Source organism: Phaseolus vulgaris, chromosome 6 (genome assembly GCF_051622355.1).
Source record: "Phaseolus vulgaris cultivar YP4 chromosome 6, ASM5162235v1, whole genome shotgun sequence".
Lineage (NCBI taxonomy): Eukaryota > Viridiplantae > Streptophyta > Magnoliopsida > Fabales > Fabaceae > Phaseolus > Phaseolus vulgaris.
The window spans coordinates 8818540-8834271 of NC_143503.1; positions in this window are offsets into that span (position 1 = coordinate 8818540).

The following is a 15732-nucleotide window of genomic DNA, read 5'->3' on the forward strand; positions in this document are numbered from 1 at the left end:
TTGCTCCTAAGAATGTCAAAGAATCATGTATTCTTGTTGTTACATTCACATCACTTGTGTAGTACTGATTAAATCTAAAGCAGTTCCTGCAGAGAAAGCATTCATACTATCCAAAGCTTCTTACAGCAGCAAGTTGGATTTCACTCATTAAGCATAATAAACAATCGGTTGTTTACACGAGACAATCGGTTGTTTCTATCAGTAGCAGCAGAAAGCAATTTTAAATTCAGAGATTTAAACATTTTATGCATATAAGACATAGATATACAAGAACCAATAATTCTCCCCCTATTTGTCTTCACAAATAGACTTTAACATGTCTTAAGAAACAGATTTAAGAGAGATTATTAAGATCAAGAATACCTGACTCATTTCTTAAGAAGAAAAACCTCTCTTTTGGCAAAGGCTTTGTGAAGATGTCAGCTAGCTGCAGTTTGGTCTCCACAAACTTCACTTCACAGTTCCCATTTTGCACATGATCTCTGATGAAATGATGTCTTATTTCAATATGTTTGGTCCTTGAGTGCTGAATTTGATTTTTGGTAAGATTGATTGCACTTGTGTTATCACACATCAAGGGAACTTTGCTGATTTGTAAGCCAAAATCTGCAAGTTGTTGCTTGAGCCATAGGATTTGTGCACAGCAGCTGCCTGCAGCTATATATTCTGCCTCAGCAGTAGAAAGAGCAACACATGCTTGCTTCTTGCTATGCCATGAGATTAGGCTTGAGCCAAGAAGGTGACAAGTGCCACTTGTGCTTTTTCTATCTAGCTTGCAACCTGCAAAATCAGAATTTGAATAGCCAATTAAATGTATTGGAGAGTGAGAAGGATACCATAGTCCTACAGAAGATGTTCCTTTGAGATATTTCAGAATCCTTTTTGCAGCTTTGAAGTGTGACTCCTTTTGCTTGATATCTTGCACATAGACACACCGCAAACATGATGTCCGGTCTACTTGCTGTGAGATAAAGCAATGATCCAATCAAACCTCTGTATTTTGTTTGATCTATACTCTTTCCAGCAGCATCTGCATCCATATAGCAGCTTGATGGCATTGGAGTGCTTGCCTCTTTGCAATTCTCCATGTCAAACTTTTTGAGAATTTCCTTGCAATACTTTGATTGACTTAGGAAGATCCCATCCTTTGTTTGTTTAACCTGCAATCCAAGAAAGAAAGATAGTTCTCCCATCATAGACATTTCAAACTCACCTTTCATTGCAACCACAAATTCTTCACACAATCTATCTTGTGTAGCACCAAAAATGATGTGATCAACATAGATTTGCACAAGAATAATTTATGCATTAGACTTCTTGATGAAGAGAGTCTTGTCTACCATTCCTCTTTCATAACCATGAGATAGCAGAAAGTTGCTAAGCCTCTCATACCACTGCCTTGGAGCTTGTTTCAGACCATACAAAGCTTTCTTCAACTTGAAGACATGATTAGGAAACTTGTGATCTTCAAAACCCAGTGGGTGATCTACATAGACTTCCTCATTGATGTAGCCATTCAAGAAGGCGCTCTTTACATCCATTTGGAAGAGTTTGAAGCCACTCATACAAGCAAAAGCCAGCAGCAGCCTCACAGCCTCCAATCTAGCCATAGGAGCAAAGGTTTCACCATAGTCTATGCCCTCTTCTTGATTGTAGCCTTTGGCAACTAGCCTTGCTTTGTTTCTAGTGATCACTCCATCCTCATCTAGCTTGTTCCTGAAAACCCATTTTGAACCAATAATATTCATTTCATTAGTTTTAGGGACAAGAAACCATACCTCATTTCTTTCAAATTGGTTTAGCTCTTCATGCATAGCCTCAACCCATTTCTCATCCTTGAGAGCTTCTTCAATTGACTTTGGTTCAATTTGAGAAACAAAAGTTGTGTGCCTGCAGAAGTTTGAGATGGAGCTACGTGTGGAGACACCTTCCTTTATCTGCCCTATGATGTTATCCACTGACAGATCTCTAGGAATCCTCCACTCTTTGGGCAGCTCACTCTGTTGCAGAATTTCAATCGGTTGTTTCTGCGAATCAACCGGTTGTTTTTCTGCACAGATATCTAGCTTCTCTAAACTGATGCTCTGTTTGTCTTCCTCAGCACTGATCTTTGGGTTCTCACTGATTCTGCGATCTACCTCATCAAAGAATACATGTACTGATTCTTCCACAGTCATCAATCTTTTGTTGTAGACTCTATATGCATGGCTTGTGAGAGAATAACCAATGAAAATGCCAAGGTCAGCTTTTTCATCAAATTTTCCCAAGCTTTCCTTTCCATTGTTGAGAACAAAACAGCTACAACCAAAAACTTTGAGGTGACTGATGTTAGGCTTCCTTCCATTGAACAGCTCATATGGGGTTTTCTTCAAGATGGGCCTTATAAGCACCCTATTCATCACATAGCAAGAGGTGCTCACTGCATCTGCCCAAAAATACTTAGGAAGTGATGATTCACTAAGCATTGTCCTTGCAAGCTCTTCAAGAGATTTGTTCTTCCTCTCTACAACTCCATTCTGCTGTGGTGTTCTTGGAGTAGAGAAATTGTGTAGGATTCCTAACTTCTCACAGAACTTTGCAAACTTCTCATTTTGGAATTCTCCTCCATGGTTACTTCTTATGGAGCCAATGTTGCTGTTCTTTGTGTTTTGAAGCCTTCTTGCTAGCTTTTTGAATGCAGCAAAGACATCACTCTTTGATTCCAAGAACAAAGTCCAAGTGTACCTAGAGAAATCATCAACAATAACAAGAGCATAATAATTTCCACCAAGACTCATAGTTCTAGAGGGTCCAAAGAGATCCATGTGAAGGAGTTCAAGAGGTCTCAATGAAGAGACAAGATTTTTGGTTTTAAAAGAACTCTTCACTTGTTTCCCCTTTTGGCAAGCTTCACAAATGTGATCCCTCTCAAACTTGAGTTTTGGCAGCCCAATCACAAGATCTTTTGATATTAGCTTGTTCAAATGATTCATGTGAATATGAGCAATTCTTCTATGCCAAAGCCAAGATTCATCTTGCTTGGATAGAAGACATCCAATTGAACATGGTGTAGAGATATCTAGAAGATACACATTATTAACTCTCTTACCTACCAACATTACCTCTTTGGTGTTGGGTAAACAGATTTCACATGTGTTTGTCTTGAACATTACTTGATATCCCTTGTCACATAGTTGGCTAATACTCAGAAGATTGTGCTTTAGGCCTTCAACAAAGAGCACATCATGAATCACCAAGATGCCTTCATCTCCTATGGATCCTCTTCCAAGTATTCTTCCTTTGTTGTTGTCTCCATAGGTGACATAACCCTCTTGCTTGAAGGATATGCTCAGGAACTTTGATTTGTCCCCTGTCATATGCTTGGAGCATCCACTGTCCAAGTACCAAAGATGTTTTCTTTCCTCCAAGATGTCCTACAAAAACATTATCAAGTACATAGGTTTGGTCCCCTTATGAATGTGGGTCCATTTGGTTTATGCTCATCAATACAAGCTTTATTTTTCTTGGGAATCCACTTCATAAGCCCTTTAGGAACAACATGTTTTTTGATTTTACAAAATCGCATAGAATGACCTCTTTTCATGCAATAGAAGCATGTAACAATCGGTTGTTTCGATGGTCCAATCGATTGTTTTTCTGGCATTTTCGAAAATGATTTTGAAAATCTATCTTGCTTGTTTTGTGGATTAAAACCCAATCCAGATTTTTCAAAAACACAATTTTGAGATGCTAGCACACTCTCAAAGTTAGATTGGCCTTTAGAAAGCTTATCCACTGTTTTAACAAGATAGTGGACCTTCTTTTCAAGATTTTCGCAATTTTCACAAATTAGAGTATCACACTTGCAAGAGGAGTTTTTGTAAATAATTTCCAGATTTTCAAAATCCATTTTTGAGTTTTCTAAATCCTCTTCCAGTGCCTTTACTCTGTTTTCAAGCCAGCTATTCTTTTCTTTCAACCGATTGTTCAAGAGAGCCAATCGGTTGGCTTCTTCATGAGTTTCTTGAAAGGCTTGAAGCAATTGACCATAATTTTCAGAGTTTGATGAACTTACACTACATGAGTCATCTTCCCTTCTGGCCATTAAGCAAAGATTGAGGCTTTTCTTGTTTTGCCTTTTCTTTCTTCTTGCTTGACTCTTTGTTATTGCTTCCTTTGGTTCATGAGCAGCTTTGAGTGTCTCCCACATTTCCTTAGCAGTTTTGCACTTTGATATTTTGAAAAAATAATTAGTTTCTAGTACAGAAGCTATAATATTTTGGGCAGACTTATCAAGCTGAGCCATCTTACATTCATCATCTGTCCATTTGGACAAAGGTTTTGAAAGAAAGCATTTTCCTTTTTGAACTTTGGAATGTAAGGACCATTCTCAATTGAGTCCCAAATTCTTTGATCAATAGATTCAATAAAGATTTTCATTCTTGCTTTCCAAAACTTGTAATTCAATCCACAGAGTAAAGGTGGTTTGTAGATTGAAGCACCCTCCTCAAAAGATAGTTTTCCAGCCATAGAAAAAATATTTTTGGATCAACTTGAATAACTTTCAAGAACCAAGCTCTTGATGCCAATTGTTAGAATATATGGCCTTAAACGAGAGGGGGGGTGAATTGTTTAAGAAGGATTTTTGAAAACTTTTAAGCTTAGAATGGAAATACTTCAGAAGAACCTTGATTGAGAATTCAGTTTTTCCAAAACAAACAGAAAAAAGCACAAAGCTGGAAAAACAATCGGTTGTTTTAACGAAACAATCGGTTGTTTATACCAGTTCCAAAATATCAAACTGAATTAAAGAGATAGGGATAGAGAAATTGTACACAGTTGTTTATACTGGTTCACTCCAATCCAAAGCTACATCCAGTCTTCTCAGAAACCCTGAGGAAATCCACTAAGCAATCACCACTTGATCACTTACACCACAACCAAGAGAATGACCTTGAACACCTCAAGAAACACACTCTCCTTGGCCAACACTAAGATTGCTGATCTTGAACACCTCAAGAACACACAGCCAATCTCAGCAACACACACAAACGAATTGTTCAGCAGTTTACAAAGATTACACTTGTTACAGATGGAAATCTGAAATCAATACAAGTAGAATCCCTATTCAGCACCTTGATCAATCTCTCAACTCTTTAGCAATCTTAGAATACTTTGAAAAACTCTTGTTCTTAAAACTTTGTTTCAAGATTCTTAATATATCAAAACTGTTTTTCATAATATATCTAAGAATATAGTTTGTTATCAAATCTTAACAAACTCTTAATTGCATTTAAAATAGATTGGTCAAAGCATTTAATGACTGGAGCGTATTCAGTTAAAGCATTTAAAGCTCAGTCAAAGAAAACAGTTTTTCTGTTATGGTTTTAAAACAAACAATCAATTGTTTCATCGAATCAATCGGTTGTTTTGTTACTTAACAAAATACACCATTCAAAAACAGTTTTCAAACTTTCTCAAAACATCTAAGTGTAAACAATCGGTTGTTTCGACAAAACAATCGGTTGTTTCAACTTAGTTTGAAAATCATTTTGCTTTGTTAAAATTGAGATGCTAATTGCTTTGAGATTTAATCTAAGTGTTGATTACAACATTGAACTACCCCAGAACAAGGCTGAAACCAGCACAACAACATCAAGCAAAGCAGAGGCTTCATCATCCTTCAAAGGATTTGGATTCTTCAAAACATTGAACTCCACTTGGTTCAACACTATGGTTGTGTTTATCTTTTTGAGTTGATTTGGCACTTTACATTCAAGCAATTTACATTCTAGCACCTTTAATTCTTGTCTTTAAATTCAAGTACCTTTACTTTCTTTTTTTTTTAAATTCAAGTACCTTTACTTTCTTGTCATTATTTTCTTGCTTTTAATTTTGCAGCACCTTATTTTGTTGCAGAATTTTTTTTCAGCTTTTCTATATTCATAGCATTTTGCGCTTTTTAATGTTTACATTGTTGTCCAAATTTTTTTTTCTTACCTTTTGTGATTGTGTCATATGTTCTTAGTGTTCTAAGTGTCCTTACTTTGATTCTACTTACTTGCTTTTAATTGTGAAGTTTGGACATTAATTAGAAACTTGTTTTAGTAGAAGTTGATGTTAAGTTCCAAACATATGATTTCAAGTGTTCAATTATATTGAATCCACCCAAAAAATTTGTGAAAATTTCAAATTCTTGAAAATGTGCATGATGCAACCTATAATCATTCTTTGCTATAAGTCACATTAGGATAAAAAAAATACAGCAAGGTATTTTAAAACAACAAAGCAATACCATTTTTTTTACTGCCCACAAAGAGACGTTCAAAACAATCAAGGGATTGTAAAACAATCAAGGCATATTGGTTATCACTTGGTATAGCACATAATTTTTCAAAACTATGGATTCAACTGAATTAGAAAATTGTTGTCAACTTTGTAGAATTTTGTATCCTTTTGCTTTAGCATTTTTCCAATCACACAAGTTTCATAGTTAAAGGTTTAAGTGAGTTTCTTTGAGTCTTCTTTTGTGCTTTTCTTGATTGTCTTCTATTCAAAGTTTTTTCATATTTCTTTTCTGACTTTGGTTTAGCCTTTTCTTGCTTTAAACTTTTCTTGTTTGTCTTTTCTTCTTTCCTCAAGTTTTGTGGTGATATTACTTTTAGCAAGTGTGGTTTGCTTTGACATTTTTCACTTGAGAGTTATCCAATCCACAAGAGAGACTTTGGCTAAGGAAAGAAAAAATTTCTTTGAGTGATTGTGTACTTTTATTCATTTTGCCGAAAGCATTCTTTGCTTCTAACTTGTTTTCTCTAATTGTTTGTTCATTGTGTTTTGTGTTTGTTTGTTGTTATGGATCATCTTTCAAGTGGTGAATCATCTAAGTCTCATTCTCCTTAAAAAGCTTTTCTAATTGGAGAATTGAAGGAAGCTAAACGAACCATTGCACAAAAAGAGGAAGAAATGAGACAAATGGAGGAAAGACTCCAATGATTGGAAATGCAAAATGAAAGGCCCAAAGACAAAGAAGGCACCATCATAGATATGATTCAAGGAGTTACCACACTTGTACCGCCCTGGTGGTCGGGTGTGATGACGTGGCATCCTGCTACAATGTAGGCGTGTTGACAAGACGCCAGGTTGGCAGATGGGAAGGAAGTCGGGAGGCACGTGTAGTCGCCAGTTGTTAAGTTGGCGTGTTCTGATTTCCAGCTGGCCAGAGTAGGCGATCGCCAGGTTAAAGATCAAGTCGCCAGATGTAGACTCAGGCGACCAAGCAGTCGGAGATCGCCAGAACAAGCACATCGCCGAAGATGAAGGAGAAGCAGATTATGAAGGCGGCCGGCGAGACCACAGGGAAGGTGTATGAAGGCCCTAACTCGCCAGTTCCAGTAGAGATCGCACTCCTAAGTTTGCTATGCACTGGGCAGTACCATGCATAAGTAACTTAGCCAAAATAAGAGTAGAAGCAGCGCCAAGTCAGGGAGCCTCCAGATGATGGCACGTGTACGGTTGGATGCGGGCCACGTGTCCAAGTCTGCAACTGCCAGGAGAGAGAAAGCCACCAGGTATATAAGAGCTCTTAACAAACTTTCTGAGGTACGCACGTTCAGTTCATACACTTTACGCTTGCGAGTGATAGAGCTGATTGTGAGAGGGGATTTGCACGGTTCTCGTTCTTAGTATTTGGTGATACCGTCCCTGACTTGAGCGTCGGAGTGCGATCGGCCGCAGCGGCGCCGTATCGTTTCTTTGCAGGTTCTTGAGATAGATCCCGAAGAGGAACGAAGGTGAGAAGCGGTGCGCACGTCGATCCTTTGACGAGGCATTCTCCAGCGCTCCGGTCAACAGGCAGGATCATCAGGCGCCCACCGTGGGGCCGTGTAAAGCTTGCTCCCATCCACAACGTGGGTTCTTGGAGGTTTACGAAGTTTTCTGCGTGGTTGTGTGCTGGTGCAACCGTCGCTCGCAGTTTCTTTGAGTTTCGTTCGGTGAAGTTTGCGTTTTGAACCGTTCGTTTGGCTTTTCGATCGGTGGATTCGAGTTCTTTCGTTTGTTTCGTTGTTCGCGGGGAAACGGTGGTTTTTGGTGAAGCTGTGGTTTTCTTCGAAGGTTTGCGGTGTTCTTGGGTTCTTGCGCAGTTTCTTGAGTTTTCTCCGATTGATCGCTGGTTCGATCGTGGTTGAAGTGTTGTTTGCTGTATTTCTGTGGTTCGCTGAAGTTAATGAGAAAAATGAGAAGCAATTGCTCCAGTCCCGTGGCGCCTGTCGCTGCTGAAGGCGACGCCGCCATGACCATGGCGCAGATGGCAGAGATGATGCGCTCGTTGCAGGCAACTGTGGAAGCCTCGCGCGTAGAGCAGGCAAGGATACATGAGGACCTGGTCGCCTCTCGCGCCAGGAACGAGGAGCTCAGCAAGGTGACTGAGGAGCTGCGTCGAGCTCTTCAGGAGCAGCAAGGACGTTCTTCTGCTGAAGAGGTGGCGCCGTCTACGCCACCTCGTGTTTTCCCAATGCCTTTTGTTCAGGCGATTACCGACACGCCTATTCCCACGAGCGTGGTTCCGGTTAAAGTTGTTTTTACCGGCGTGGAGGATACAGAGGCTCATCTGACCACGTTCCACACGCAGATGATGCTGTCGGGAGGGTCAGACGCCGTCTACTGCAAGATGTTCGTGAGTACGCTCCAGGGAACGGCGATGGAGTGGTTTGTGAGCCTGCCTAACGGCCACATAACCAATTTTCAACAATTCTCGAAAATCTTTGTCGAGCAGTACATTGTGAATAAGGCACCGCCCAGGGTGTCCTATGATCTGTTTGATATAAGGCAGTACCATGGGGAGTCCCTCAGAGACTACCTCAATCGCTTCGGAGCGCAGATGGTCAGATCGCCGGCCAAGGATGAAGAAATGCTGGTCTATGCCTTCAAGAAGGGCGTGCAGCCAGGGCCATTCTGCGAGGCCTTGATCAGGGCTCATCCAGCGACGTTTGCTGAAGTCAGGCGACTTGCGGTGGCCCACATCGCCGACGAGAGTGAAGTCGCCGAGAAGAGAGGCAGCGTGGCTCCCGCCAGGCCACGCGCCCAGACCAGGATCCAGCCGCAGAGGGTGCTGGAAACAGCGGCGGCGGCCAGGAAAGACCAGAGGACTCGCTATCCTTACGATAGGAGAAATAAGGGAAGAAGCCAAGCGCGCCAACAACCAGCACGCCAGCAACCAGCACGCCGGGAGTACAATCGCCCGCCTAAGCACAAATTCGTCATGGGACTAGCGGACCTGATCGCTATCCCTAACATATCTGCTAGGTTGAAGGCGCCCGAGAAGGTGGGAGACAAGGTGCTGGGGTCAAAGCCGGACGCCTGGTGCGAGTTCCACCAGTGTTTTGGCCACAACCTGGACTCGTGTTTGTCTTTAGGATACCAGCTCGACGATCTGGTTAAGAGCGGGTTCCTAAACGACTATCTGCTGGATAAAAGGACGGGGGAGCGCCGAGTTCCCAGCCAGCAGGTGGAGAAGCCCAGCAACACGAGATGCCTATCCACGGGGAGATCCACACCATTGCAGGGGGTTTCTCAGGTGGTGGATGCACCGCATCGCAGAGGAAAAAGTATGCGCGATCGGTGATGGCAGTAGACATGTTTGAAGATCACTCGCCGGAAGTGGACATTACGTTCACCAAGCAGGATCTTCGGGACGTTGTGCCTCATGACAACGATCCCATAGTTATTTCGTTGATCACAGCAGGGAGGAAGGTCCACAGAGTCCTGGTGGACCAAGGAAGCTCGGCAGACGTGATGTTCTGGCCGACTTTCACGCAGCTGGAATTGCCCCTTGACCAGCTAAGGCCCTATGGAGGGTGCTTATATGGGTTCGCTGGTGACCAGGTGGAGGTCAGGGGGTACATTGAGCTGAGAACCACGTTTACAGATGAGGCTGGGTCGAGGACGGAGAAAATCAAGTACCTCATCGTAAACGCCCCTTCAGCATATAACATCCTGTTGGGAAGGCTCACTCTTAACAGGATAGGCGCCATTCCGTCGACACGGCACATGAAGGTGAAGTTGCCGTCCATGGAAGGGGTGGTGATCACGATCAAGTCTGATCAGAAAGAAGCGAAAAGGTGCTATGAGAATAGCCTAAAAAACAAAAGATCAGTGAGTTATGTAACAACCACCCCACCTCCCGGTGTGAAGCCCAGACCGCCGGTAACAGAGGAGGCCGCCAGAAGGGATGTAGAGATGATAGACGCTGAGCTAGGGGAGAGGAATGCTGGCCTGGAAGAGGAAGAGGCGCGGAATCGCCCCGAGGAAGCAAGGGAACAGGGAATCGCCAGGGCGGTGATCGCCAGAGAATCCAGGCCCAAACCTGTCGAGCAGTGGCTCGAGAAGGAGATCGGAGGGAAAGTTTTCAAGCTCGGAAGATCTCTGGAGGTCGATCTCCAGGACCAGATCGCCAAGGTGATTGAGCGGCATCTGGACGCGTTTGCTTGGTCCGCTTCGGACATGCCCGGGATCGATCCCGACTTCTTGTGCCATCATCTGGCGATGGACAACATGGTGAGACCAGTGCGACAAAGGAGAAGAAAATTCAATGAAGAGAGGAGGCAGGCGATCAGGGACGAAACACAGAAACTCCTCGCTGCAGGCCACATCAGGGAAGTCCAGTACCCTGAATGGTTGGCAAATGTCGTACTGGTGAAGAAGAGTAACGGGAAATGGCGCATGTTCGTCGATTTCACCGATCTGAACAAAGCTTGCCCAAAGGACTCGTATCCTTTACCAAGCATTGATGCCCTGGTTGATAGTGCTGCAGGGTGCAAGCTGCTGAGTTTCCTGGATGCCTTCTCGGGCTATAATCAGATAAAGATGCATCCCATGGATGAAGAAAAGACAGCCTTCATGACGGAGAGGTCGTGCTACTGCTATAAGGTGATGCCGTTTGGGCTGAAGAACGCGGGGGCCACGTACCAGAGGTTGATGGATCGAGTACTTGCACCAATGCTGGGAAGGAACGTGCAAGCCTACGTCGATGACATGGTCGTGACCTCGCAGGAGAAAAGCAAGCACGTTGCGGACTTGGAAGAATTGTTCACGACGATCGCCAAGTTCAAGTTAAAGCTCAACCCAGAGAAATGCATTTTCGGCGTGGAGGCTGGAAAGTTTTTGGGTTTTCTCTTGACTGAAAGGGGGATAGAAGCTAACCCAGACAAGTGTGCCGCCATCTTGGCGATGAGAAGCCCGGCTACAGTGAAAGAAGTCCAGCAGCTGACAGGTCGGATGGCAGCCCTATCTCGCTTCGTGTCAGCTAGCGGAGAAAAGGGGCACCCCTATTTTCAATGTCTGCGGCGCAATAACAAGTTCGCTTGGACGAAAGAATGCGAGGAAGCTTTCGTCAAGCTAAAAGAGTATCTGGCGAGCCCGCCGGTTCTGTGCAAACCGCTGGCGGGAATCCCTCTCAGGTTGTATTTCGCTGTGACTGAGAGGGCGGTGAGTGCGGTGCTCGCCCAGGATCAAGACCAGGCTCAGAAGCCTATTTATTTTGTGAGCAAGGTGTTGCAGGGCCCAGAAACGAGATATCAGGCCCTGGAGAAGGCTGCGCTGGTTGTGGTGTTTTCGGCGAGGAGGTTGCGCCACTACTTCCACAGTTTCACAATACTGGTGATGACTGACCTGCCCATCCAGAAGGTCTTGAAGAAACCTGACGTTGCGGGAAGAATGGTGAAGTGGGCAGTGGAGTTGTCAGAGTTCGACATTAAATATGAGCCCCGAGGCCCGATCAAGGGGCAAATCTTTGCAGATTTTGTGGTCGAGCTCTCATCAGAGGCGACGCGGGTTGAAGGAGACGGTTTTCGTTGGGTACTCTCGGTGGATGGATCGTCGAACCAGCAGGGTAGCGGTGCTGGAGTCATATTGGAAGGGCCCAACGGCGTGCTGATTGAGCAATCTTTGAGGTTTGCCTTTAAAGCCAGCAACAATCAAGCAGAGTATGAGGCGCTGATCGCCGGGATTTTGCTGGCCAAGGAGATGGGAGCTAGGGTGCTGATGGCTAAGAGTGACTCGCTGCTAGTCACAGGCGAGTTCCAGGCTAAAGATCCACAAATGGCGGCTTACTTGGCGTATGTGCAGGAATTGAAGAGTTCCTTTGCCTATTTTGGAGTAGTACATGTGCCCCGAGAGCAGAATGCCCGAGCTGACTTGCTTGCTAAGCTCGCCAGCTCAGGCAAGGGGGGTAGGCAGAGGACGGTGATTCAAGAAACTCTGAAGACGCCGAGGGCATTTGTAGCAGATCACCTGGTCCTTCAGATAAGCAAGTCGACGGAGAGAGCGGCGAGAAGCCATAAGTCCTTGACACAAGAAACTCTGAGATCGCCGAGAGTTAGAGCATGTCGAGGAGAGAAGGTGGACGTGATGCAGGTCTGCGCCGCCCATGAGCCAGACACTTGGATAACACAGTACAAGCGGTGCTTGGCAGATGGCCTCCTCCCGCTGGATCCAACAGAAGCTAGGAAGGTAAAGAAAAATTCCAGCAAGTATACATTGATTGATGGCGATCTGTACAGGTTTGGGTTCACTCACCCACTCCTGGAATGTATACACGGCGAGAAGTGCACGAGAATTATGGCAGAGCTCCACGAAGGTATATGCGGAAGCCACGTCGGGGGTCGAGCTCTGGCCGCGAGGACTCTCCGTGCAGGCTACTACTGGCCATCCATGAGAGAAGATTGCAAGAAATATGCCCAATGTTGTAAACAATGCCAGCAGCACGCCGATTGGCATAAGGCACCTCCCGAGGAGTTGAAGTCGATCTATAGCCCTTGGCCGTTTCATACTTGGGGAATCGACATCCTGGGACCTTTCCCGCTGGCGATCAGGCAAATGAAGTACTTGGTGGTGGCGATTGAGTATTTCACCAAGTGGATTGAAGCAGAACCAGTGGCCCAGATCACCGCACACAAGATCGAAGGTTTTGTATGGAAGAACATTGTGTGCCGGTTCGGAGTGCCTAAGCGCCTGGTGTCAGATAATGGGACGCAGTTGCAAGCCACCTGTTGAAGAAGCTTTGCGAAGGGGTAGGGATTCAACAAGTGTTTGCATCCGTCGAGCACCCTCAAACAAATGGCCAGGTGGAATCAGCTAATCGGGTGTTGTTGAGAGGTTTGAAGAGAAGGCTTGAGAAAGCCAAGGGAAGTTGGGCTGAGGAGGTGCCCCGTATAGTCTGGGCGTACCACACCACCGAGCAGTCAGGAACCCATGAGACCCCGTTTAGCTTGGTCTATGGGTGTGACGCCATGATTCCGGTGGAGATCCAGGAGAGCTCGCCGAGATTCCAGAACTTTGTAGAGGAAGACTCGAATGAAGAGAGAAGGATGAACCTGGATCTGCTGGATGAGGTCAGGGAAGAGGCGAGGCTGAAGGCTGAGGCGGTGAAGAGGAGGATCGAGCGAAGATACAACTCAAAGGTGATGCCAAGGCAGTTTGGAGAAGGCGACTTGGTGATGAGGAAGGCCCACCAGTACGAGATGGAGAATAAATTGTCACCCAAGTGGACTGGACCGTTCAGAATAACCGAGGCGCTCGGGAACGGAGCCTACCGCTTGGAAACGCTGGAAGGAGGGGCGATCCCTCGCACCTGGAACGCCACACACCTGAAGTTGTACTATAGTTAAGAGCTTTGTAAGTAAAGACAAACACAATGTTATATTACAATGTCTCTGTTAAAACAGTTTGAAGGGGGCACTCTTTTTTCCCTAAGGAGGGTTTTTAATGAGGCCACCCAATAAAGAAGAGTTTTCGAAGTATAAGGTGTTTTCAGATTGCAAGTGTGCTATTTTCAAAAGTTTTGAAGAAAGACCTTGTCATTTGTACATGATTTAAGGCAAGAAAAGATATATCGCGTGCTTTCTAAAAGGTTTTAAGTCCTCATCGTTTTTCGGCGATTAGAGGCACCAGTTAAGTTTTAAGTCCTCATCGTTTTTCGGCGATTGGAGGCACCAGTTAAGTTTTAAGTCCTCATCGTTTTTCGGCGGTTGGAGGCACCAGTTAAGTTTTCAAAGTCCTCATCGTCTTTCGGCGATCGGAGGCACCAGATGAAAGACCTCAACGCCCTCGCGCGTCCTGAGGCAAGTTAAAGACCTCCTCGTCGTCGAGCGAGTGCAGGCGAGAAAAAAGGAAAGGTCCTCAGTGCATCCAGGGGGGAGGAGATGTACACCCTGGGCAAGTTGAGGCACCATATAAAGTCCTTATCGCCGTTGTGCGAGCTAAGGCCAGTTAAAGACCTCCTCGCCGTCGAGCGAGTGCAGGCGAGAGAAAGAAAGGTCCTCAGTGCATCCAGGGGGGAGGAGATGTACACCCTGGGCAAGTTGAGGCACCAGATAAAGTCCTTCTCGTCGTTGAGCGAGTTAAGGCCATTTAAAGACCTTCTCGCCGATGAGCGAGTTCAGGCGAGTAAAAAGTCCTTCTCGCCGATGAGCGAGTTCAGGCGAGTTAAAGACCTTCTCGCTTACATACGAGCGTAGGCAAGATAAAATCCTTCTCGTCTCGAACGAGTTCAGGTATGGCGAAGCGGGTGGAAGAAGCTTGAAAGGGGGCTAAGGTAGGTTCGAAGAGAACGCCTAGTCAGCCGGGTTTTGTTCTGAAGTCCAGGAGGGTAAAGAGAGGACCCCGAAGGGCGTCCCTGCTCCCAGATAAAGAAACGATCGCCAAAGCATAAGGCTAGGAAAAGCTGATGTTACCAAGAGGTCTTGGCGATCGGGAAAAGTTCAAACACGGCGAGAAGGTTGAAAGACTTGTTTGATAAAGCAGGTCGAGTGGGACGTTGTTTGAGCCAATGATTGAGTTACAGTTCGTCGCTTGGAAGGTATCCTTATGATAAGGTTAGTGCCTCAAGAGTACAAGTTGTTTAAAGTGGTTATTGCTTAAAGTTTGAATTGGCTCGAGGCAGTTACGTCGAAAGTCGTATTCGCAAAATTGTTAAGTTAAATCCGACAAAGTTAAACATACAAAGAAGGCTAAAGCGCTTAAAAGGAGTCAGGGGGGAGAATATCCAAGTTTCGGGATTGAAATAAGTATCTGTTCAAAACACATATGCACGAGTTTTTATTACAAGGTATATACAAGCGAAATTATAAAGTAGCAGATGAGGTGGAGTTGGTTGAGTCTTCGGCGGGAACGACCTTTCCATCTACTACTTCGTTGTTCAACGACACCATGCTGAGGTCGAGATCGGGGAATAGGCATGCGAATTGTTCCCGAGCGGCTTCGAATCCAGCAACCAGAATCTGAGCAGAGCTTAGCTTAAGTTCTTCAGTTTGCCCTTGAAGTTCTTCAACCTGTTTCTTGAGCTCCTTGTTCTGCTGCTCCAGCTCTTCAACCTGTTTTCGGAGTTGTTCGTTGGTTTCTTGAGCATGGAGAAGGTCGTCAGTGACCTTCTTGGATTCCGTTTGAGCTTGGGCCAACTCGGCAGCCATCTTCCCTTTCTCCTTGTTTGCCTCGGCGAGATCAGCCATGGCGTCGTCCCTCGCTTTTTCTACTTGCCCAAGTAGCTTCTCGCGATCGATTGACCTTTGCTCCAGTTTTTGTACCTTAGCGGCACCAGCTTGAATGTGAGCCTCCAGGTCGCTCGCCTTAGTGCGAAGAGGCACGATCTTGCTTTCTAGCTCGACTTTCTCTTGGGCAAGATCATGAATTTTGCGGCGAAGGTCAGTGGCCTCCTGGCGCGCCAATCTGAGCTCGGTGCTCATCGCGTCTTCTACTCGG